At 42.6% G+C, this 23,853-nt stretch overlaps 1 protein-coding gene across 2 annotated transcripts in view; it reads right to left on the bottom strand.

The window, feature by feature from the left end:
* The window catches only part of OCA2 (OCA2 melanosomal transmembrane protein), a 698,229-nt gene extending 683,717 nt beyond the window's left edge, over positions 1-14,512 (bottom strand). Inside the window, exon 1 of one of the 2 annotated variants that reach the window (XM_073614631.1) lies at positions 14,259-14,512. The gene's annotated coding sequence lies outside the window, so the exon portion shown is untranslated. The remainder of the gene's footprint in view (positions 1-14,258) is intronic. The other variant, XM_073614632.1, reaches the window with a different exon arrangement.
* Positions 14,513-23,853: the final 9,341 nt, after the last annotated feature.

The raw sequence follows: 23,853 nt of genomic DNA, 5'->3' as shown, positions 1-23,853 counted from the left end.
ATTAAATCATTATATTTATTGATTTATGTCTGTTGCAGTTTGCTTTTAACATATCCTGAGCGCTGGGCTTCATTTGTTTGTTTCCTGTTATGATCTGTATCTACCAGCTACGGTTGGTCCAGCTGCACGGGGGGTCCTTTTTTCTTTTTCTTTTTTTCTTCCCTCCACTTTTTTGTATAGGTTATGGTTTATGTACACAAAATGTCTGAGTACGTGGCATGGTAGATATATATGAGTCATATACCACATGTCCTGCTTAGAGCCCTCCAGGTAGTCCACCATTGGTGCTGGATTTTTGTTGTGTCTTTTTCACTTTAAAGACTGTTCTGCCACGTACACATGACCGGTTTTGCCGTCGGAATAAACTCCGAAGGTTTCTCCAACGGAACTCCGACAGAACTTCATTCAAGCGGTCTTGCCTACACACGGTCAAATCAAAGTCTGACCAAAGTCCGACCATCCAGAACACGGTGATGTACAGCACGTACGACGGGACTAGAAAAAGGACGTTCAATAGCCAGTAGCCAATAGCTTCCATCTCATACTTCAGAGCATGCGTCGTATTTGGTCCATTGGAACAGCATACAGACGAGCGGTTTTCCAAAAAGGAATTGGTTCCGTCGGAAATATTAAGAACATGTTCCATTTCTAGGTCCATCAGAATTTTCAAAAAAAAAAAAAGTCAGATGAGGCATACACACGATCGGAATAGACGATGAAAAGATTCCGTCTGACTTTCTCTGTCAGACATTATGCTCGTGTGTACGTGGCTTTAGAGATGCCAGATGTGGAGACTTTAGCTTTCAATGCAAAGGAAGGTTCATTGGATGGCTTTAGGTCACTTATATATTCCAGAAGAGTGTTGAGAACTAGCTGTCAGCAACTTGCCACCCAGGCTAGCCACTGGTGGATTGTTACAGTATCTCTGCAGGTGTTGCAGTCACATTCATATTACTCATGCACTTCTGTTGACTTCTAAAGACACGCTTCTTCTACAAAGTGTTTATACCACTAGTTTCTTGTATGAAGTGTATTTATCACAATACCAACTACCTTAATTATAATTAAAGAAGCATAAAGATTGAGCATTTTTCCATTTACAATTCCGCCATAGTTACATAGTTAGTCTGGTGGAAAAAAAGACACAAATCCATCTACAGTAGTTCAACCAATAAAAGGGGGGAAAATACCCCCCCCCCCCAAAAAAAAAAAAAAAAATCATACAATCTTATATACACAATCCTATACCCACAGTCAATTCAGAGAAAGGCAAAAGACCCCAGCAAAACATGAACCAATTTTCCCCAGCAGGGGAAATTCCTTCCTGATCCTCCGGCAATAGGATATTCTCTGGATCAGTTTTACCTATAAATATTTGTATCCAGTTATATTATGTACATTTAGGAAAGAATCCAGGCCTTTTTTAAAGCAATGTACTGAGCTGGCCAGAACCACCTCTGGAGGGAGTCTATTCCACATTTTACAGCTCTTACTATGAAGAAACCTTTCCATATTTAAATCTCTTTTCCTGTAGACATAAAGAGTGCCCCCTTGTCCTCTGTGATGACCTTAAAGTGAATAAATTCAACACCAATTTCCCTATATGGACCACTTATGTATTTATACATGTTGATCATATCCCCCTTAATCTCCTCTTAAGAGGGAATGGATTCAGTTCCTCTAATCTTTCCTCATAGCTGAGTTCCTCCATGCCTCTTATCAGTTTGGTTGCTCTTCTCTGCACTTTCTCCAGTTCCCCAATATCCTTTTTGTGAACTGGTGCCCAAAACTGAACTGCGTATTCCAGATGAGGTCTTGCTATGATTTGTACAGGGGTAAAATGATATCTTTCTCTGCAGTCCATACCTCTCTTAATACAAGATTTTGCTCACTTTGGAAACCGCTGCTTGGCACTGAGTGCTATATTTAAGCCTATGATCTACCAGAACACCCAGATCCTTATCCACCATTGACTCCCCTAGTTGTACCCCCCCCAGTATGTATGATGCATGCATATTCTTAGCCCCCAAGTGCATAACTTTACATTTATCATCATTAACCACTTTAATACAGGGCACTTAGACACCTTCCTGCCCAGACCAATTTTCAGCTTTCAGCGCTGTTGCAGTTTGAATGACAATTGCGCGGTCGTGCTACACTGTGCCCAGAATAAATTTTTATCATTTTGTTCCCACAAATAGACCTTTCTTTTGGTGGTATTTGATCACCTCTGCGGTTTTTATTTTTTGCTAAGCAAATAAAAAAAGACCGAAAATTTTGAAAAAAATAAAAGTTTTGCTTTTGTTTCTGTTAAAAAAAATTGTAAATAAGTAAGTTTTCTCTTTCACTTATGGGCACTGATAAGGCGGCACTGACAGGCACTGATACGGCGGCACCGATGAGGAGGCACCAATGAGCGGGCACTGACGATGGGCACTGATATGCGGCACTGATGAGCACTGGTAGGCGGCACTGATGGGTGGCACTCATATGCAGCACTGATGGGCATTGATAGGCGGCACTGATGGGCACTGGTGGGTGGCACTGGGTGGCACTGGTTGGCACTGATGGGCACTGATGGGCGACACTGATGGGCAATGAAAGGCGGCACTGCTGAGCACTGCTAGGCACTGATAGGGTGGCACTGAGAGGCGGCACTGCTGGGCACTGCTGGGCACTGATAGGCTGGGCACTGATGGGCACTAATACGTGGCACTGATGGGCACTGATGCGCAGCACTAAAATGAGGCACTGATGGGCATCCCTGGTGGCACTGGCAGTGGTAGGCATTGCAGTGGGCCCTGACTGGCAGCTGCCTGGGCACAGATTGGCAGCTGCCTGGGCACACAGTGGCATTTCCCTGGTGGTCTAGGGGCATACCTGGTGGTCCAGTGTGGATCGCTTCCTTGGTGGTCCTGGGCGGCTTCCCTGGTGGTCCTGGGTAGGATCCGAGGGGGGGCTGTGCTGATAAACAATCAGCACAGACCCCCCCTGTCAGGAGAGCAGCGGATCGGCTCTCCTCTACTCGCGTCTGTCAGACGCGAGTGAGGAAAAGCCGATCACCGGCTCTTCCTATTTACATCGTGATCAGCCGTGATTGGACATGGCTGATCACGTAGTAAAGAGTCTCCGTCGGAGACTCTTTACCTAGATCGGTGTTGCAGGGTGTCATATGACGTCCGATCAGGAATATCAAACCACTTTGCCGCCGTCATTCTGTAATAAAGCGGGCGGCAAGTGGTTAAACCTCATTTGCCACATACTATAAATGAAAGTAAACAATCATAATAAATTGGCAAGTATCCACTTTCCCCCAGCGCACATGTATTTGAATAAATGATCCACTAGGAGATTCAAATGTACATTTAGCTGCTGCTATAAAAATTGGATAACATAAAATATGATGCCTAGACTTCCGAAGAAATATAAACAGCAGTGCTGCTAATGTTTATATTTCTTCAGTCTAGGCATATTGTTATATGTCATTTGTCACGTAGTTGCCCAATTAAACAGTGCATTGAGGTTGGCTTGTAAGTTGGAGACAATCTGTAAGGTTGTTATTCCGCTACACATACCTTGGTGTCATCCGCATGTAGTTATCTGTGTTTAAAGTGGCACTTAAAAGTGTTCCAACTATACATATCATCTGCATTGTGGTACAATAACATTTGCAGGGTATTCTGGGTGGAAACATTTATAGTATACAACTATAAGACTGTTCATCCGAGCCACATTACGCAATTTGATGATGAGTATGGCATGGACAAAGACAACAAGACAAAACCCAAATCAATTGCACATTCATTTATTTTAGCCATAGTGCAAATAGATGATCCCGCAAGAACGTGCTTTAGAATTAAGCTGCCTTTTAAAATCAGCTCTACAACTAGATTCTGTTGTCCTAGGTCATTGGTAATCTCATGTTTACAATCAGTACAATGCACATGATGATACTTGTAGAAAATGTCCTTGTTGTCAGCAGTCATAAACATCATACAATCGTTTCCATACTTAGTACAAAGAAAGCTAGCAAGTTATAGTAAATGTCAAGGCTGTAATTGGCATTTGATCTGTCTCATTCATCAGGCTGTCTATGTACATTTACTCTATAAAAAATTGTGGGGTTTTTTTTTTGTAGGTTTCGTAAAGTTTCTCAATTACTTAGAGAAAATGTCACAAGAGACAAGACTGATGACAGTATGTAAAAAAAAAACAAATAAGATTTTTAATTTTAATTTTTTTCAATTTTTTATTACATTGTTTTTATTTTTTTAACACACTGTGACCAGAGCAATACAATGTTACCATAGTAACAAATGATCATGATTTTTTTTTACACAATATGATTGCTTATACCAGTGAATTTCACTGGTATATGCAACCATTTTTACTGAATGAAATTGATTCATTCAGTGTGTATTTTTGTGATTAGCTATGATTGGCCACAGCTAATCACATGGTACAAATGGGCTGTGATTGGCCCTGTCTGTACCATGTGATCACGGTGACCAATCACAGCTAGCAACACAATTGTACACAATGAAAGGCATGAATCAAAGCCATTCGTTAATTTAAATTTGTCATGTGATCTGCTGTGATTGGTTACAGCGATCACATATTACTGGCAGCGGGCTGGTACACTGATCAGTCATCGACTGTGTCCAGTAGACAGACCAATGACAGATTGCGCCACGGATTGCGCTACAGCACAGCTAGTTCCAGGAGGACATCCTATGATGTCCACTCGAAACGACAAAGGTCCCACCCAGCCGTCATTTGACAATAGGCTGGGTAAGAAGTGGTTAAGTAAATCAGAGACAGTATGGAGTACAGTATGTTCACTTTGCAAGGGAACTTTTACTTAGTGAATGAGGTGACGCAAAGCTGACTTCAATCATCCAATCATGTGCAAATGAATTCCTGTTATTTTAATTTTTTCCTTGCATGTGATTTGGGTATTCTTTGTAAAGTGAACATGCTCTACTCCTTAAGTAAACCAATCACAATGTTAGTGCACATATCAGCATATTTTCCACATGCCAAGTCAACAAAATCATTACATAAGTTAGCACCAGCTATGCCAAATCATTTGAAAAGTGATGTGTGACAGTTTCTATTTGTGTCTAATAGCATGTGCCAAAATAATCAAGCACTTGTTCCAACGTTCTAAATTGTACACCATTATCACAGAGGTATAAATACTGTAATGAGGAGGGGTGGACAGCAAGGAGCAGCATTGCAGAAGAGAGAGGAGAGGTGGATGTGTATGGACAAACAGCACCCTTATCATGCAGCAAATTATTGTCTTGCAACACTTTCATGTACTGTATTTGTCACAAAAAACTGAATAAAGTGTGCAAATAGAAATTGGCAGACATTTCTCTGTGTGCCATTCTTTGATAATTTTTCAATTTGTGTCAGCATCTTCACATTTTAATCATTTACACTATCATTTTTTAATAATGAAAACATACTCGTGGAGGATAAGGGTTTTTTATTTGTTTGATTGCAGCCATCAATCTTGAATGTTTTTATTTCAAATAACAGATTTTTTGTAATACTAAAGCATAACTAAACCCAAAAACAAAAATGTAATATAGTGTAGCTTACCAATCACTTGATATATGACTGCATCCATTTTCTTTTTTCAAGCTGTTATTCCTTTATTTTCATAAGCCAGTAATAAACCTCCTGTCCTAAGGTGGCTACAGTCAGTCCTCCACTGTATTTATGGAGGAGCAATTTAACCACACTTGGAAAGCAGCATTGTCAATCAGTGAAGAGGGTAGTGTCAGGCCCCATTCACACTAGCGCGTTTTTTGATGCATTTTGCATTTTGCAGAAATGCACGGGAATTTTTTAACATGGGTTCCTATGGAACATGTTCACATCAATGCTTTTTTGTATCTCTGCGTTTTTGGAAAGGGTCGGGGACTTTTTTTCATGCAAAAAGCAGCGTTTTGCATGTAATGGTTTTCAATGGACAAGCATCAAAAACGCAAGTGCAGCGTTTTTGCAGCGTTTTTGATGCGTTTTTGGTGCGTTTTTGGTGCGTTTTTGCCGTTTTTTTTTTTTTTTTTTTTTTTATTTTTTTGTAAGACTGTAAAAAAAAATGAAAAAAAAAAAAAACGCAAAACGCAAATCGCGGCAAAAACGCGGCAAAAACGCCGCAAAAACGCGGCAAAAACGCGGCTCAAAAACGTGGCAAGCATGAAAAAAAAACCTCCAAAAACGCTCAAAAGCAACATGCATAGGTGTGAATCGAGCCTCAGGCCTGATTCACACCTATGCATTTCTAGTGCTTTTTGCATTTTGCAGATTTACACTACAGTCAATCTAACATGGTTTCCTATGGAACACGTTCTGTGGTGCAAATCTGCAAAATGCAAAAAGCACTAAAAATGCATAGGTGTGAATCAGGCCTCAGATGGACTAGTACAACGTAAATTTAGATGGACTTTACATAAGAGACTAACAATTTAAAATCAAACTCTAGCTGACAAATATTAAGTGATTATAGCAATAGTTTTTTTTCCTTTTGGGATAAAGGTTTTACACAAATAAATAAAATTGTAAGCACCCCATCAGTGTTAAATGGTTTGTTTCCATCCTCTGACTGACACTTTTGCTGTATGGACTGGTCTGTTAAAGGAAGTTGAAAGACAACAGACTTACTGACCAGATTACCAGGCAATAAAAAGATACAGGGGGTGACTCAGAAAAACAAAGACTGCCGTGGTAATGCTACTGACATACTGTATCATATATGTCTTTTTTTTTTTGCCACTTTAGTACACACATATAACTTCATGCACACTGGGGCTTTTATAAACACTTTTCTCCTGGCAGGAGAAAAACAGCTTAAAAAACACACCAAAGCTGCAGTGTTTAGGTGTTTTTAGGCATTCCAGCACTTATTTAATTTTCTAATTGGACAAAATATTGATTTATTCTGGCATTTGAAAAAACACTCAAGGCCCAGCATTTAGCCGCAGGTGGATGCATCTACCTGCGTTTGGGCACTTTTTGGCGTTTTTTTATGTGCATGGACACATAAGATTACCTGGAGGGATGTTTAGAGACAGAAAGTGTGTGTTTGAATTTATCATCAAGCCGGATTAGTTGTTGCTGCCTCTATAACAGTTGTCATCCCTGTATTCTGTATGTAAGTTTTCATAACAAAATATGAAAAGACATCTAACTTTTACATTAAAAGTCTCAGCTCTTCAGAAATTCCACGTTCCACACAACTTTTTCCTGTTTCTTATAATTGACTTCACTATATCAAACAAACAATGGTGTTTAACCCCACTATTTTACTTTAACTCCAATGCAGCTATGTATTTAGGATATTGTTAATCCATCATGTGATTTAACCACTTCCCTACCGCACATAGTCATATGATGGCGGCAGGAACCCTTGGTCCCTCTGGGTCGCCGTCATATGATGTCTTTTCTTCCTGAGCCTCTAGGGGTCATGCACGCCGCATCACTAGGCACCCAATGCCTGTGCCCGGCGGCCGCGATTTCCGTCTGGCACCCGCAATTGCCCGTGAACACAGCAGGACTGTGGATCTGTGTGTGTAAACACACAGATCCACGTCCTGTTAGAGAGGAGAGGAGACCGATGGTGTGTTCCCAGTACAGAGGAACACTGATCGGTCTCCTTCCCTTGTGAGTCCCCTCCCCCTACAGTTAGAATCACTCCCTAGGAAACATAATTAACCCCTCGATCACCCCCTAGTGTTAACCCCTTCCCTGCCAGTCACATTTACACAGTAATCAGTGCATTTTTTTATAGCACTGATTGCTGTATAAATGTGAATGGTCCCAAAATAGTGTCAAGTGTCCGCCGCAATATCACAGTCATGATAAAAATCGCAGATCGCCGCCATTACTAGTAAAAAAATAAAAATAACAATAAAAATGCCATAAATGTATCCCCTATTTTGTAGACGCTATAACTTTTGCGCAAACCAATCAATATACGCTTATTGCAATTTTTTTACCAAAAATATGTAGAAGAATACATATAGGCCTAGACTGAGGAAAAAATTGTTTTTGGTTTTTTTTTTAATGGGATATTTATTATAGCAAAAAAGTTAAAAATATTGTGTTTTTTTTTTTTCAAAATTGTTGCTCTTTTTTTGTTTATATTGCAAAAAATAAAAACCGCAGAGGTGATCAAATACCACCAAATGAAACCTCTATTTGTGTGGAAAAAAATTATCAAAATTTCATATGGGTACAGTGTTACATGACCGCTTAATTGTCATTCAAAGTGTAACAGCGCTGAAAGCTGAAAATTGGTCTGGGCAGGAGGGGGGTGAAAATGCCCTGTATTGAAGTGGTTAAAAGAATGAATTCAAACATGGCTACACCTTGGAACTGAAAAAATGGCACATAGGATTAGGAAGTAAGATAGAGATGTCTGGAAAAAATACTATAATACATTCAGACCATGAGTTGAAGAAATGCATAGCTGCCAACTGTCCCGAATTTCCCGGGACATTCCCGGGACTTGGACTTCATTCCCGGATTTGTGGCGTCCCGGAAAATGTCCCGAAAAATTCGGTTCCGGTTTTTGAAACCGCCGCCGCCGCCGCCGCTAGAGGTCGGCGGCCGGCGGAGACATTGTCTCCGCCGGCCGCCATTTTGTTGGAGTTCAGGAAGACGGCTGGGGGGGGGGGCTAGACGAAGCTTCTGCGTCGCCGCCCACCCCCTGCCCCGCTCCGCCTCGGCCCGCCCCGCTCCGCCTCGGCCCGCCCCGCCTCGGCACGCTCCGCTCCGCCTCGCCCCGCCCCGCTCCGCCTTGCCCCGCCTACCCCCCGCCCCGCTGCCAGTCTGTTATGGAAAGGGGCGGGGGTTCTAGGTGGGGGGTGAGCGCGCGCACCGCTGTGGGACACGATGTGAGTGGGGGGGGCACAGGGGACACCTGATGTGAGTGGGGGGGGCATTGGGGACACCTGATGTGAGTGGGGGGGGGCACTGGGGACACCTGATGTGAGGGGGGGGGCACTGGGGACACCTGATGTGAGGGGGGGACACCTGATGTGAGGGGGGGGCACTGGGGACACCTGATGTGAGGGGGGGGGCATTGGGGACACCTGATGTGAGTGGGGGGGGGCACTGGGGACACCTGATGTGAGGGGGGGGGCACTGGGGACACCTGATGTGAGGGGGGGACACCTGATGTGAGGGGGGGCACTGGGGACACCTGATGTGAGGGGGGGGCACTGGGGACACCTGATGTGAGGGGGGGACACCTGATGTGAGGGGGGGACACCTGATGTGAGGGGGGGGGCACTGGGGACACCTGATGTGAGGGGGGGGGGCACTGGGGACACCTGATGTGAGGGGGGGACACCTGATGTGAGGGGGGGGCACTGGGGACACCTGATGTGAGTGGGGGGGGCACTGGGGACACCTGATGTGAGTGGGGGGGGCACTGGGGACACCTGATGTGAGGGGGGGAGGGCACTGGGGACACCTGATGTGAGGGGGGGACACCTGATGTGAGTGGGGGGGGGCACTGGGGACACCTGATGTGAGTGGGGGACACCTGATGTGAGTGGGGGGGCACAGGGGACACCTGATGTGAGTGGGGGGGCACTGGGGACACCTGATGTGAGTGGGGGACACCTGATGTGAGTGGGGGGGCACTGGGGACACCTGATGTGAGGGGGGGACACCTGATGTGAGTGGGGGGGGCACTGGGGACACCTGATGTGAGGGGGGGGGGCACTGGGGACACCTGATGTGAGGGGGGGACACCTGATGTGAGTGGGGGGGGCACTGGGGACACCTGATGTGAGGGGGGGGCACTGGGGACACCTGATGTGAGTGGGGGGGGCACTGGGGACACCTGATGTGAGTGGGGGGGCACTGGGGACACCTGATGTGAGGGGGGGGGGCACTGGGGACACCTGATGTGAGGCGGGGGCACTGGGGACACCTGATGTGAGGGGGAGCTCCGCCGGGGACTCCTGATGTGAGGGGGGGGCTCCGCCGGGGACTCCTGATGTGAGGGGGGGCTCCGCCGGGGACTCCTGATGTGAGGGGGGGCTCCGCCGGGGACTCCTGATGTGAGGGGGGGCTCCGCCGGGGACTCCTGGTGTGAGGGGGGCTCCGCCGGGGACTCCTGGTGTGAGGGGGGCTCCGCTGGGGACTCCTGGTGTGAGGGGGGCTCCGCCGGGGACTCCTGATGTGAGGGGGGCTCCGCTGGGGACTCTTGATGTGAGGGGGGCTCCGCTGGGGACTTCTGATGTGAGGGGGGCTCCGCCGGGGACTCCTGGTGTGAGGGGGGCTCCGCTGGGGGCACCTGATGCAAGGACGGACTCTGCTCGGACATCTGAAGCAAGGACGGACGGCTGGTGGCAGGCGACGTGGCAGGTGACACGCTCAGGGATCCCACTGATTCTGCATTATGGTGAGTTGAATGATTTCATTTTATATTACAATGTAATAATAGAAATAATGCGCTTCAATCATCCTGACACCATAACAACCATGGTGCCGGGATGATTGAAGCATTAACACCAGGTGTTTGGAGTATCTTTATCTGCTGATTGTTAAACTTTCTAGAATACACATATTTTTATTGTGTAGGATCTGGGGCTGCTGTCCCGTCATTTCCCTCTCTCTCCCCCTCTCCCCCCCTCTCCATCCCTCATTCATTTCAGACTCTAACCACACCCTCTAGAGCCACGCCCATTTAAGCCACGCCCACAATTTCGCGTAAACCACGCCCATTTTTCGGCGCGGCGCGCTTCGCGCGCCGCACTTGTCTGTTTTTGATAGGCCACGCCTGCTGGTGAATGCCCCGCCCCCTAATTATTGGACAGCTCCGCCTACAGCCACAAAAGTGTCCCACATTTTTTTTTTACAATGTTGGCAACTATGGAAATGAGAGATTTACATTTGCAGGGAAAGTTGCTGAGATAATCCTGATTTTTGAAGGCTGCATGCTATCTAACCAGTCCCTCAATTTCATGCAATATAGCAGTTATTTTTATTTACTAAAGTCAAACACAATTTGAACACATATGCTAATCATATGCATGTGTATGTGTACTGAATTCAAGATTAAATGCATACATATTCATATTGACTGAGCACATATCTCCATACTTGGAATAGTCTTTGTGAAATGTGAGTGTTATGTGGTCAGAAAGCAGTAGATTTTATTTTTATCTAATACTTTAGTTTTTATTTAAATATAGTGTAAAACACTTAAAATTATTTAATAAATAGAGCATCCATTAGCATGAGCATTCTTTAGTATGAGCATCCATATGAATATACAAAGCTCACAGCCAGCTAAACTTTTGCAAAAACCAACTTGCTAAATTTGCACACAAAAAAACAGGGTGCATGTAGCCAACATTGTTCTGCATTTTTCATGCTCATGTGCTGAAGACTTTCCTTCCAGCCTGCACTGGTACTAAAGGTGCTATTTATATGTATACAAGTGTACCGTCATTATGCGCAAAGGGTGGTGAATGGCTGCAAACCTGTACAAATTCATTTTTGCTCCACTGAAATCAATATAGATGACAGCAAACATTCAAATCTTTTAACATTATTGTTGGGTGTTTTTTTTGTTTGTTTGTTTGCAAAGGTACACTTCTCTATTAATATGTCTGGTCATTAAAGAATAAATTTAATTTTAAAGAAAGGCAAATTGGTGTTTTTCAAGTGAATACTGCATTTAAAACTTCTACACTGTCTAATTATCTGTCATTGCCAGGGTGCGTTATTTGGATCTCCTAGTCGTAGCCTTGGTGGGACTGAGTTGCTCAGCTACTCCTGGCCACCTGCAAAATCCCATTTAATGGGTTCCAAGGCCAGATGTGTTTGTATGGAGCAGTCCAAAAACAAATAAATTGTCCAGCCCTGGTAAACTTAGCAACCTATACGTTTCCAGAACCACAAAGCATTAATAGCCCTGGAGCTGTTCATCAGCTCTGGTACAGCTATCTATGGGGGGAGGGAGGGGCACAAGAAATGTAATAGTGTAAAGAATTACGGGAAGTAACATGAGTGAAAATACTTTCTATTAAATTAAACAAATGTCTTTATTATGGCAAAAGGATTGATTGACTGATGTTTTTCTGTCTCTTAGAGCTGCATTACTAACTTTTGTCTTCAAAATAGTGAGCAGGATGAGTACCTTGACTCCCACTCTCTTCCCTGTTAATGACATATTGAAGCACAATGGGGTTGATTTGCTAAAACTGAAAAATTCTAAATCAAGTGCAGCTGTGCATGGTGTCCAGTCAGCTTCTAACTTGCACAATGTGGTTGATTTACTAAAACAAGAAAATTCTAAATCTGGTGCAGCTGTGCATGGTATCCAATCAGCTTCTAACTTCAGCTTTTTCAATTAAGCTTTGACAATAAAACCTGGAAGCTGATGATTTCTATGCAGAACTGCACCAGATTTTGCACTCGCCCGTTTTAGTAAATCGACCCCAATGAGCACTAATATTAGTCATCCAATTTAAAGGTGTCACCTTTTAAATGGAATCTCTTCATGGCCCTCAAGTGATGGAGACCACAGTTATTCATTACTCTTTTGTGTGACATCAGATCCTCTCCATATGCTTTTTTCTTTATTTCTCCCTTTGATATTTGGCTGAGACCTTCTTCAAATAACAGTCATAAGTAAAAAGCTAAACCCTTCTTTGACTGTCTGTGTCACTGCAGCTGCATCAGTTGTCAAAATATTTCAGTTACTTTAAGCCATCTCTTCCTAACCAATATTCCAAAACTAAACCAGGCTGAGTGGTTGATAGACTGTGGTCAAACTGGGCTTACAAACTAGGTTGCCAAGTAAGCATACCTACAAGTCTCTGCCACAACAACAGTAACTAAGCTCCGAGATGGGGCACCACTGCATTATCGATATAAAACATATCTGATAAATAAGTCATATAAACAAATATATACATTAAGAAATGTAATAGTAAATAATGACAAGGTGGATTGTCCTAGAAATCCCTACCAATCAGTAATAAGGGGTTAGCTGGAAAGGTTTGTCCTTTTTTTATCATTTTTTCATTTTTAGTTTACTGTATTTGGATGAGAAGAAAGTTGTTTAGTTGCCATGAGCTGCTACACTTTGATCTACCTCATTAAATATGTTTACAGTTCAGTGCCAGTAACCTGTAGCAACCAAGCAAACAATTTAATGTAATCAGATCAGTTAAAAGATAACTTTTGATCAGTTGCTATGATTACTCAGTGTTGCAAGATCTTCACTGACACTTTGAAATGTCAATTTATATTTTGGACTTTTGTTCTTTCAAAAATGTAATAAAGACACATTTAAATATCAAAAAATTATTCCATACTTGTAATGATATAAAGAACCACTATTATTTGCGAATGTTTTTTATCGAATGATCTGTAAATTGAAATGTATTTTGGTACAACTCAATAAATTTCCATGAATGACAGTAATACTAAAATTATTAATGTCAGAAATAATTAGGTATAAACGCATGCAGCATGTTTAAGCAGCTTGTACAGTACAACAGCCATACTGTAACACTCTCAAAGTATAACAATAGCCACCTTTCATAAAGGCAAATTATTTCAATGAATTACCCTCTACCATATCCAATTTTTCTGTACTGCTCTATTATTTTCCAGCTATATTTTTCATTTCTTTTTGCATTAACCAATAGAATACACAGATAGATACAGTTACATAACACGGTTAATTATACAACATTCATCTGTACTGGTAAAATACAGATGTATAGAGAAAACATGGCAATGAACAGTGCAAATATTAACAATTCATTTTATGGCACATTGGTTTAGTGAAATGTAGCATATCCATAGAATTCAACAGTAGTAATAAATATCCATACATTAACCAATACGTAAGGGTAGCGTGTGTAAAACATCAATTTTCATGCATTAAAATTTGTACAATTTATGCACATTGAAATGTCTAACCCATTGCTACCATTCAGCGATCATCATTCATTGTTTTGACTACGCAATAAGTTTCTTTGACTTTGCATCCCATCTTTGGTCCTTGGCTTAAAAATATATCTAATAATCTCCAAAGAAATCGAAATATTACCAATGCTTATGTTTTACTTATTTTTCTATTTGCCCACAGAATACTATTACTAAAACCTAGCATTTATGATGACCAAAATTTATAGAACAGTGAATTAAACCAATGAAAAATAATAGGGATAGTAGTAAATATAGTATAGATTGTAATACATCTCTCTTACTTGTTCTGTCTTTAGGTCCCAGGATATAAACAGAGGTATTCCAATAGGGGTAGAGGAGCTCTGAAGCTGACAGGACTGGAGGGAGGATAGAAAGAAAAGAAGTTGGATTTTAAGGAAAAAACATTCCAAGTGCCTCTCGGTTACAAGAGCAGCAGACTTGGTTGCGTTTTCTGAATGGAGCTTTGATTTTGAAAAGTGAATAGGTCACTGAATAATCAGGTTCAGCCCTGTGCAACAAACATCCCTGAAGCTAGAAAGAGTGACCATCACATTCTATGTACTTTCAGGCTGCACAGAAAACTGGAATTCCTAGGTTTGTAAGCATGTGATCCAATTCCCAAGCTTGTGTGATAGACAGTGTGCCCCGCTGGCAGGCAGAGCAGGCAATCATGAAGTTGCTGCTGGGGTGAGAAAAGTACACCACTGAAATGTAAACAGTGAGTAGACCCTTAGACCTTTACAGTATTAACAAACTGTAATATTTATACAAGCTGTGTTACAAGTATACAGGTTCTTCAGAAACATTTTAGGGGACCTTGTACACATCAGTTGATAAGATATCCAAAAAGTAAGTATTCTGACTATTTAAAGCCATTACTGATGTCTACTTGATTTAAAAAAACTGGAGCAAAAGTGGATTGTTTTCCTGCAGAAAATAGTCTGGTTTCCTCTTTAATTTTTTTATCTTATCTGAAAAAGAGAGCAGCCACATAAGAATAATAAATAAGAACAATACACATTTTGGCCCTACAAATGACTGTTTTAAACATTTAGGGTTGTTTTGCTGTGTATCGGGCTGCACTGGGCTGCCCTGCCCAACGCAGTTCAAATAAATAAACAAGACATAAAACATTGCTCTCACTGTCATCACACGTCACACCACCACTCTGTGGCACGCAGTACTTTTTTCAACACAATGCAATCCACTGAACCAAATGAAATCTCCCTTTCAGGAAAAAAAGTGATGCGTTGTTTACATTATGAATTATCCATGTTATTATCTGCTTTTCTGTTTACACTTTTAAGCTTGTATCTGACTACACTTGTTCGCTGCCTGCCCTGACCTTTTGCCTGTCTGTTTCCAATATTGCCTGTTGACTGTGTATCACACTCTGGGGGTTATTTACTAAAGCTGAAGCATGCAAATGGTGCATAGAAACAAATCAGATTTTAGGTTTTATTGCCAAAGCTTAACTGAGCAAGCTGAACTTAAAAGCTGATTGGCTACCATGTACAGCTGCATCAGATTCTGAGTGCACCAGCTTTAGTAAATCTCCCTCTCTGGTTTTATTCATGGTCAGCTGCCATCTGTGCAGGTGCTTCTGCAACCTGGTACACCCACCAGTAAAGTCCATCACTCCTTGCTGGGTGCTCTGGTGAAGATCTGATGTGTGCTTACTGTGGACTTTGCACCTGGGTCGTTTTAGGAGCTCACACACTCTCCAATGTGCAGATAAGGCAGTGGGTCTACTATTCTTTTTTTTCTGAGACAATCTGTTTCTCTCTGTGCTTCAGAAACCATCTTTTACCCTTTATAGATATTCCTCTTCATCTGTCACCTACAAGGTGTTATTCCTTATAGCCAATATCATCACTTCTGCTGGTCGATTGTCACATGTATTTATTATTTATTTATTTGTATGTTTTTGTGCAAGGCAATAGGCAGTTTCATTGTATTACTCTCTCTTCCATGTTGCTGCTTTCTAGTAGTTTCTACCTCAACTGACTTTTCAGACCTTTTTTTGTCTTTTTGACTGGCTATCATAAAATCATCATCATTTGGATTTTTATTGATCAATAGGTATGAGCTCAGTGTTCGGTCTGAACACGCCATCCTCCCACCCCCATGTTCAGGGTATGTGGCCTGGTATGGTTCAAGTGGGTAAAGCCACATGCTTCCCCCCTTTGCTGGCCAGACAAGCTGCATGCTCAAATTAAATGTCTGGTATGATTTTTTTGGAGAACCTCACACTTTTTTTTTAGTTTTTTTGCATGTACACCCTTAAAATTCTTGCCAGATTTAAAGGGTCTGATATGCATTTTGATGAAGGGACTCCACACAAATGTGTTTCATTCTTGCTGCAGGATGTCCTACAGCAAAAGTGACATTTGCAAAGAAAAAAAATGACAGTTTAAATTGACCCAAATAAAACGTCATTGCAAGCTTCTTTAAAAGAGAAAAAAAAGATCCTTCCAAAGGTCCTCCAACATACATAACAGGTCCTTAGGAGTCTTTGGGGGACTTTTGGGATCTGTGTGTCTTTTATTCTTTTTAAAGAAGCTGGGAGATGTAATTTACTGGCCATTTTTTCCTTTGTAATTGTCAGTGCTTTAAAATGTCACTGATTTCGGTCACATGGAATTAAAAAATACATTTCTGCAATGCTACATTTTCCCAAGGGCAGTTCCCACCCTTTTTGACACCCCTGCTTATTAGAGCAGAAAATTGACATTTTTAATCTGACACATTCGGCTCCCATCGATTTCAATAGGGTTAGGGTTTAGCATCCAAACTTCTTTTGCTGAACTTTGCTCTTCTTTGCCTGATCTCTGCTCAAACTCAGGGCAGTTTGGCTCATCACTACTGATTAACTGTACACTATTCTTTTTTAGTTAAACACTGGATAAATATTTTAATTTGATGACCCCAATAATACAAATTTGTTCATTTATCTGCTTTACAACTCTGTTGTATGTGTTTATTATTATTTCCTGTTCTTTTTCTTCGTGTTTCTTGAGTGAGACTTCCATCTAGCTTAAATTCACCAGGGCAGACACAGCCTTACAAGAAAATGTAAAAAATATATACAGTATCCCACAAAAGTGAGTACACCCTCACATTTTTGTAAATATTTTATTATATCTTTTCATGTGATAACACAGAAGAAACTACACTTTGCTACAATGTAAAGTAGTGAGTGTAACACTAGTGTATAACAGTGTAAATTTGCTGTCCCCTCAAAATAACTCAACACACAGCCATTAATGTCTAAACCGCTGGCAACAAAAGCAAAAATGTCCAAATTGGGCCCAAAGTGTCAATATTTTGTGTGGCCACCATTATTTTCCAGCACTGCCTTAACCCTGTTGGGCATGGAGTTCACCAGAGGTTCACAGGTTGCCACTGGAGTCCTCTTCCACTCCTCCATGACGACATCATAAAACTGGTGAATGTCAGAGATCTTACACTCCTCCCCTTTCTGTTTGAGGATGCCCCACAGATGCTCAATAGGGTTTAGGTCTGGAGACATGTTTAGCCAGTCCATCACCTTTACCCTCAGCTTCTTTAGCAAGGCAGTGGTCGTCTTGGAGGTGTGTTTGAGGTGTGTTAGGGGTTGTTATCATGTTGGAATACTGCCCTGTGTCCCAGTCTCTGAAGGGAGGGGATCATGCTCTGCTTCAGTATGTCACAGTACATGTTGGCATTCATGGTTCCCTCAATGAACTGTAGCTCCTCAGTGCCAGCAGCACTCATGCAGCCCCAGACCATGACACTCCGACCAGCATGCTTGACTGTAGGCAAGACACACTTGTCTTTGTACTCCTCACCTGGTTGCCGCCAAACACACTTGACACCATCTGAACCAAATAAGTTTATCTTGGTCTCATCAGACCACAGGACAGGTTCCAGTAATCCATGTCCTTAGTCTGCTTGTCTTCAGCAAACTGTTTGCGGACTTTCTTGTGCATCATCTTCTGAGACGACAGTCATGCAGACCATTTTGATGCAGTGTGCAACATATGGTCTGAGTACTGAAATCTGCTCGCCATATTAGATAACTTTGCCCAAATCTCTGGACTCCATGTCAACCCCAAAAAATCAAATGTGTTCAACATTTCTCTGTCAGTCAAACCTTCAACAAGCTTCTTGGGCCTCCCTGCCATTCACTTGGGTGGCACACCAACTCCCATATTTCGGGATACAACTTACAGCCTCAGGTCACTGGCTCAGTCAGATCAATGCCATGAAAATGTCGATACTGCCCAAACTCCTAGCGCAGAATAATGTCCTACATATGGGGTACTACTAAGCCCTGTATCCCTAAATCATCGCTTTATCTTTCTAAATTGTGCAGTGGGTTGGGCATCCCGAATTTCTCATCCTACTACTATGCAGCACAACTCGCACAACTGCCCAAGTACCACGCAGCAGTGGAAACACCGCTGTGGGTTGCTATCGAATCGATCGACTGTGACCCCATTTATGTGGCTAACATGCTGTGGCTCCAACCAAATGATAGGGCTCACCTCTCGAACCCCATTACTAAACATTCCCTCACCATCTGGGACAAATTTAGGGGTACCCGTAATCTTCAACCCCTGCTTACAACTCCCTACACTCCTTCCTCAGAAACCCAGCCTTTTACCCTGCTTGGGAATGCCCTATAGCATTCACAGCCTGGTCTAACGCAAATCTATTCAGACTTCATAAGCTGGTCTCTAGTAATGCTTTCCGAGTGTTCCCTACCTTATGCAAGACTTTTGGACTCCCAGGTTTGAACTCTTTCACTACCTGCAAGTAAAGGATTTCTATATGTCCTTCCTCAAGACGGGATCACCACTAAGCCAAATGACACAATTTGAATTCATCTGTAAGAGTGACCCACACATCAGGGGACTGATATTACTCCTATATCAACACCTCAATGTAATCCCCAATGAAGCACCACCATCTTACACCACTAAATGGGCACAAGACATGGAGTACACATTCGAGATCGCAGATTGGTCCAACATATGGCTAACCACCAAATCCTCCTCCCTCAATAGCTCGGCACTTAAAACTAATTATAAAGTTCTAGCATGATGGTATATAGTACCAGTGAGAATTGCAAAACATGTCCCATCATTCCAAGGGACTTGCTTTCGGGGCTGCTCAGATCCAGGCACCCACATACACATATGGCCCGGTCGCCCAAGAATTCTGGAAAAAAATCTTTGCTATGGCCTCCAAAGCCTTGGAAACCGATATTCTTCCTGACCCAGTCACAGCCCTTTTGAACCTTAAACCGGCTGGGCTCACCCATACTCAATTCCGATTACTCGTCCACCTTACTACCGTAGCCAAACAAACCATAGCCAAGGCATGGAAATCCCAAACCTTAGTTGTGGCTGAAGCCAAACACAGGATTAATAGAGCCCTAATCTTCGCCAAAATGACAGCTATTTAAAACGATAAAATAAAGAAATTTGACAAAATATGGGAACCATGGGTCAAGCACTGCTTGCCTCCTGACTTTGACAAGTCTTTGCTATTGCCTTGTTAAAAGAACTTCCCTACTACATGTTTGGAGCATTTCCTGACCATGAGCCGCACTACCGTCAAGGGAAACCCCCCATTCTCTTCCACCCTCTCTTTCATTTTCTGGCTGATCCACTGGGAGCGGGCATTGTACAGTGACACTAACTATCCACAAACTTTCGAGGAACTCTGACCCACCACACGCCCGCACCTTTACTTTCCTAATCTGCTCTCTATGGCCCATCCATATGGGATATTCTTTCATCTTCCAAACTATAGCTTGTTACTGACGTTGAACATATACCAATTTACCCCGAGTTATGTTTTTTTTTATTTTTTTTATTTATCGCACTGACCTAATACATAACGGTAGGTAGTGGTATAGTTTGCGCACCCCCTTGAACCCTTTCCACTGGCCCAACCCTGGTGGGGGCGGGATAGCTTATATGATTGCTCCTTGAGGCAATCGAGCCCCAGGGGTCCTTATTCCTTTCACTACTTGCATACCTCTTTTACCACATCGCAAGCTATGGACAAGGACGAAGTGTTATTTGACAGATGTGCCCCCACCAGTTTGGAGCTTGGTCCCATTAGGGGTGGACTGGAGGCATATCCCACATCGATCAAAGGCCAATAGAGGGCCTAAATTCCAGTCCTTTTTTTCATTTAGTTTTATTTGGTTCTGTATTGATTACACTGTTTATGTTCATCTTCCTGTATATAAGCTTACATATGCTTACAGTGGAGACGGAAAGTATTCAGACCCCCTTAAATTTTTCACTCTTTGTTATATTGCAGCCATTTGCTAAAATCATTTAAATTCATTTTTTTCCTCATTAATGTACACACAGCACCCCATATTGACAGAAAAACACAGAATTGTTGACATTTTTGCAGATTTATTAAAAAAGAAAAACTGAAATATCACATGGTCCTAAGTATTCAGACCCTTTGCTCAGTGTTTAGTAGAAGCACCCTTTTGATCTAATACAGCCATGAGTCTTACTGGGAAAGATGCAACAAGTTTTTCACACCTGGATTTGGGGATCCTCTGCCATTCCTCCTTGTAGATCCTCTCCAGTTCTGTCAGGTTGGATGGTAAACATTGGTGGACAGCCATTTTTAGGTCTCTCCAGAGATGCTCTATTGGGTTTAAGTCAGAGCTCTGGCTGGGCCATTCAAGAACAGTCACTGAGTTTTCGTCCAGGATATCCCTGTACTTGGCCGCATTCATCTTTCCCTCGATTGCAACCAGTCGTCCTGTCCCTGCAGCTGAAAAACACCCCCACAGCATGATGCTGCCACCACCATGCTTCACTGTTGGGACTGTATTGGACAGGTGATGAGCAGTGCTTGGTTTTTTCCACACATACCGCTTAGAATTTAAGGCCAAAAAGTTCTATCTTGGTCTCATCAGACCAAAGAATCTTATTTCTCACCATCTTGGAGTCCTTCAGGTGTTTTTTAGCAAACTCCATACGGGCTTTCATGTGTCTTGCACTGAGGAGAGGCTTCCGTCGGGCCACTCTGCCATAAAGCCCCGACTGGTGGAGGGCTGCAGTGATGGCTGACTTTCTACAACTTTCTTCCATCTCCCCACTGCACCTCTGGAGCTCAGCCACAGTGATTTTTGGGTTCTTCTTTACCTCTCTCACCAAGGCTCTTCTCCCTCGATAGCTCAGTTTGGACGGACGGCCAGCTCAAGGAAGGCTTGTGAAAGGTGAAACCAGAATGCATGTCTTTTCCTGCTGACTTGTCTCGTGGAGGTGCTGCTCCCACCAAGCTCTGTGGTTTAGAGTCATGTTTTTCCTCATGCATGTGGTATCCACGTGGTTAGTACATTTTTAACGTATCTGCTGCTGACTGTACTGTTGTGGTCTGCAGGCAGAAGCTGCAGACCACAACAGTACTGTCAGCATCAGATAAATTAAAAAAGGCCCGTACTGCAGAGGGCGTTCTATTTTCTTCCTATTTAAGTGCTAACACACTGTTTTGATGCTACCTAATTTTTTTCAAACACATATCTGAAACCTATATTTGGAATACTGTGTAAATATTTCTGTATTTTGAGATAGAAAGGAATTGGGGTTTTGAAGTGTTTTGGAGTACTCTGTTTTGACATTTTCTTAAACTTTTAGGATGCTACAGTGTGGTACTTAGAAAGTATACTATCAAAGTGATTGTAAAGTCTCCTTTTTTTTCTTTTTTTAAATAACAAACATGTTATACACACCTCCTCTGTGCAGTTGGTTTTTCACAGAGCAGCCTGGATCCTCCTCTTCTTGGGTTCCTCTTCACTGCTCCTGTCCCCTCCCTCCTGTCAAGTGCTGGGGAGGCTGTTACACACAGACGGTTTTTTATCTTAATACATAGAATGCATTTAGGGCCCTTTCACACTGGGGAGGTTTGCAGGTGCTATTGCGCTAATAATAGCGCCTGCAAACCGACCCGAAACAGCCGCTGCTACCTCTCCAGTGTGAAAGCCCCGAGGGCTTTCACACTGGATCGGTGCGCTAGCAGGACGAGAAAAAAAGTCCTGCTAGCAGAATTTTCAGAGCAGTGAAGGAGCGGAGTGTACAACGCTCCTTCACCGCTCCTGCCCATTGAAATCAATGGGACAGCGCGGCTATACCGCCGGCAAAGCGCCTCTGCAGAGGCGCTTTGCGGTGGTTTTTAACCCTTTCTCGAATACTGACGGTAAAGCGCCGCTTACAATAGCGGCGTTTTACCGCCAAGCCGTCCCCGCCCCAGTGTGAAAGGGCCCTAAGATAAAAAAACCTTCTGCCTTTACACTTCCTTTAAACATAAACAATGTTAAAACACTGGCCAGATTGTACAAAGTTGAGGACTGTAGCTTTATACAGTATAAGAGTAAACTTCCTTGTAGCTTTTAGATCTGTTATGGCTCCTAATTCTACTGTTCAATTCAATCCTATTTCCATTGGATAAAAAATCTGATGTTTTCAGCCAAAATATCTAAAAAAATAAAACTTTTTCCATGTTGTAATAAATCAAACTGGAGTGCTGCTGCTATATTTAAGCCAAACATAATGGAACAGTAGAAAAATCAATTACACATGCAGGTCAGGCTCAGAGACCAGTAGCTATAGCAGTAGAGAGGCTCCCATCGACCAGCAGGATAAGTGTACAAGCAGGTCACACTGACGGATGACTCAGGCTCACCAGAGGTGAGGGGTCTAAGCACTAACAGGTATTCACATGTTAAAGACAATTTCATGGGTCAGATGGTAGACACACCAACTAGAAACAAAGCGTTACTAGCCCTACTGATTACCAACAATACAGACCTGATCACAGATGTGGAAATAAGGGGCAATTTAGGAAACAGTGATCACAGGTCAATTAGCTTCAGTATAATTCACACAAATAGGAAACATAAGGTGAATACAAAGACACTGAATTTCAAAAGAGCCAACTTCCCTAAACTACAAACCTTGCTAGATGATATCTTAACTTGGGATGATATCTTAACTTGGGATAAAATCTTAGGAACAAAGAACACGGAGGAGAGACGGGTTTGCTTAAAGAGCATATTAAATAAGGGCATTAGCCAGTGCATCCCATTGGGAAATAAATTTAAAAGAGAGAACAAAAGTCCTGGATGGCTTAACTCCAATGTAAAAATGCATATAAAAGCAAAGGAGAAGGCCTTCAAGAAATACAAGGCTGAGGGATCATCATCAGCATTCAGACTTTACAAAGAATGCAACAAGAAATGTAAGGGTGCAATTAGGGCGGCTAAGATAGAACACGAAAGACACATAGTGGAGGAAAGTAAAAAAAAAAACAAGAAATTATTTAAGTATATAAACAGTAAAAAAGGGAGGACACACCATATTGGCCCCATAAAGAATGAGGAAGGGATATGGTTACAAAGGATGGTGAGATGGCGAAGGTATCAAATTTATTTTTCTCCTCAGTCTTCACAAGGGAATCTGGGGGCTTCAGTAACCAAAACTGCAGTGTTTATCCTCATGACACATCCCAGGAAGCACCCACATGGCTAACAGAGGACAGAATTAGAAATAGACTTGGAAAACTTAACAATAATAAGTCACTGGGACCAGATGGCTTGCACCCGAGGGTCCTTACGGAACTCAGTCAAGTAATTGCAAGACCATTGTTCCTAATTTTTACTGACAGTCTACTGACTGGAATACCAGCTGATAGGAGAAAAGCCAATGTAGCACCAATATTTTAAAAAGGGCCAAAATACATCCCTGGGATTTACAGACCAGTTAGCCTAACATCAATAGCAAGAGCAAGCTCTTGGAGGGGATGATAAGGGACTATATACAAGATTTTAGTAATGAAAACTGTATCATTAGCAGT

Source organism: Aquarana catesbeiana, linkage group LG02 (assembly GCF_042186555.1).
Source record: "Aquarana catesbeiana isolate 2022-GZ linkage group LG02, ASM4218655v1, whole genome shotgun sequence".
Taxonomy (NCBI): Eukaryota; Metazoa; Chordata; class Amphibia; order Anura; family Ranidae; genus Aquarana; species Aquarana catesbeiana.
This window is presented reverse-complemented; position numbering and strand designations above follow the sequence as displayed.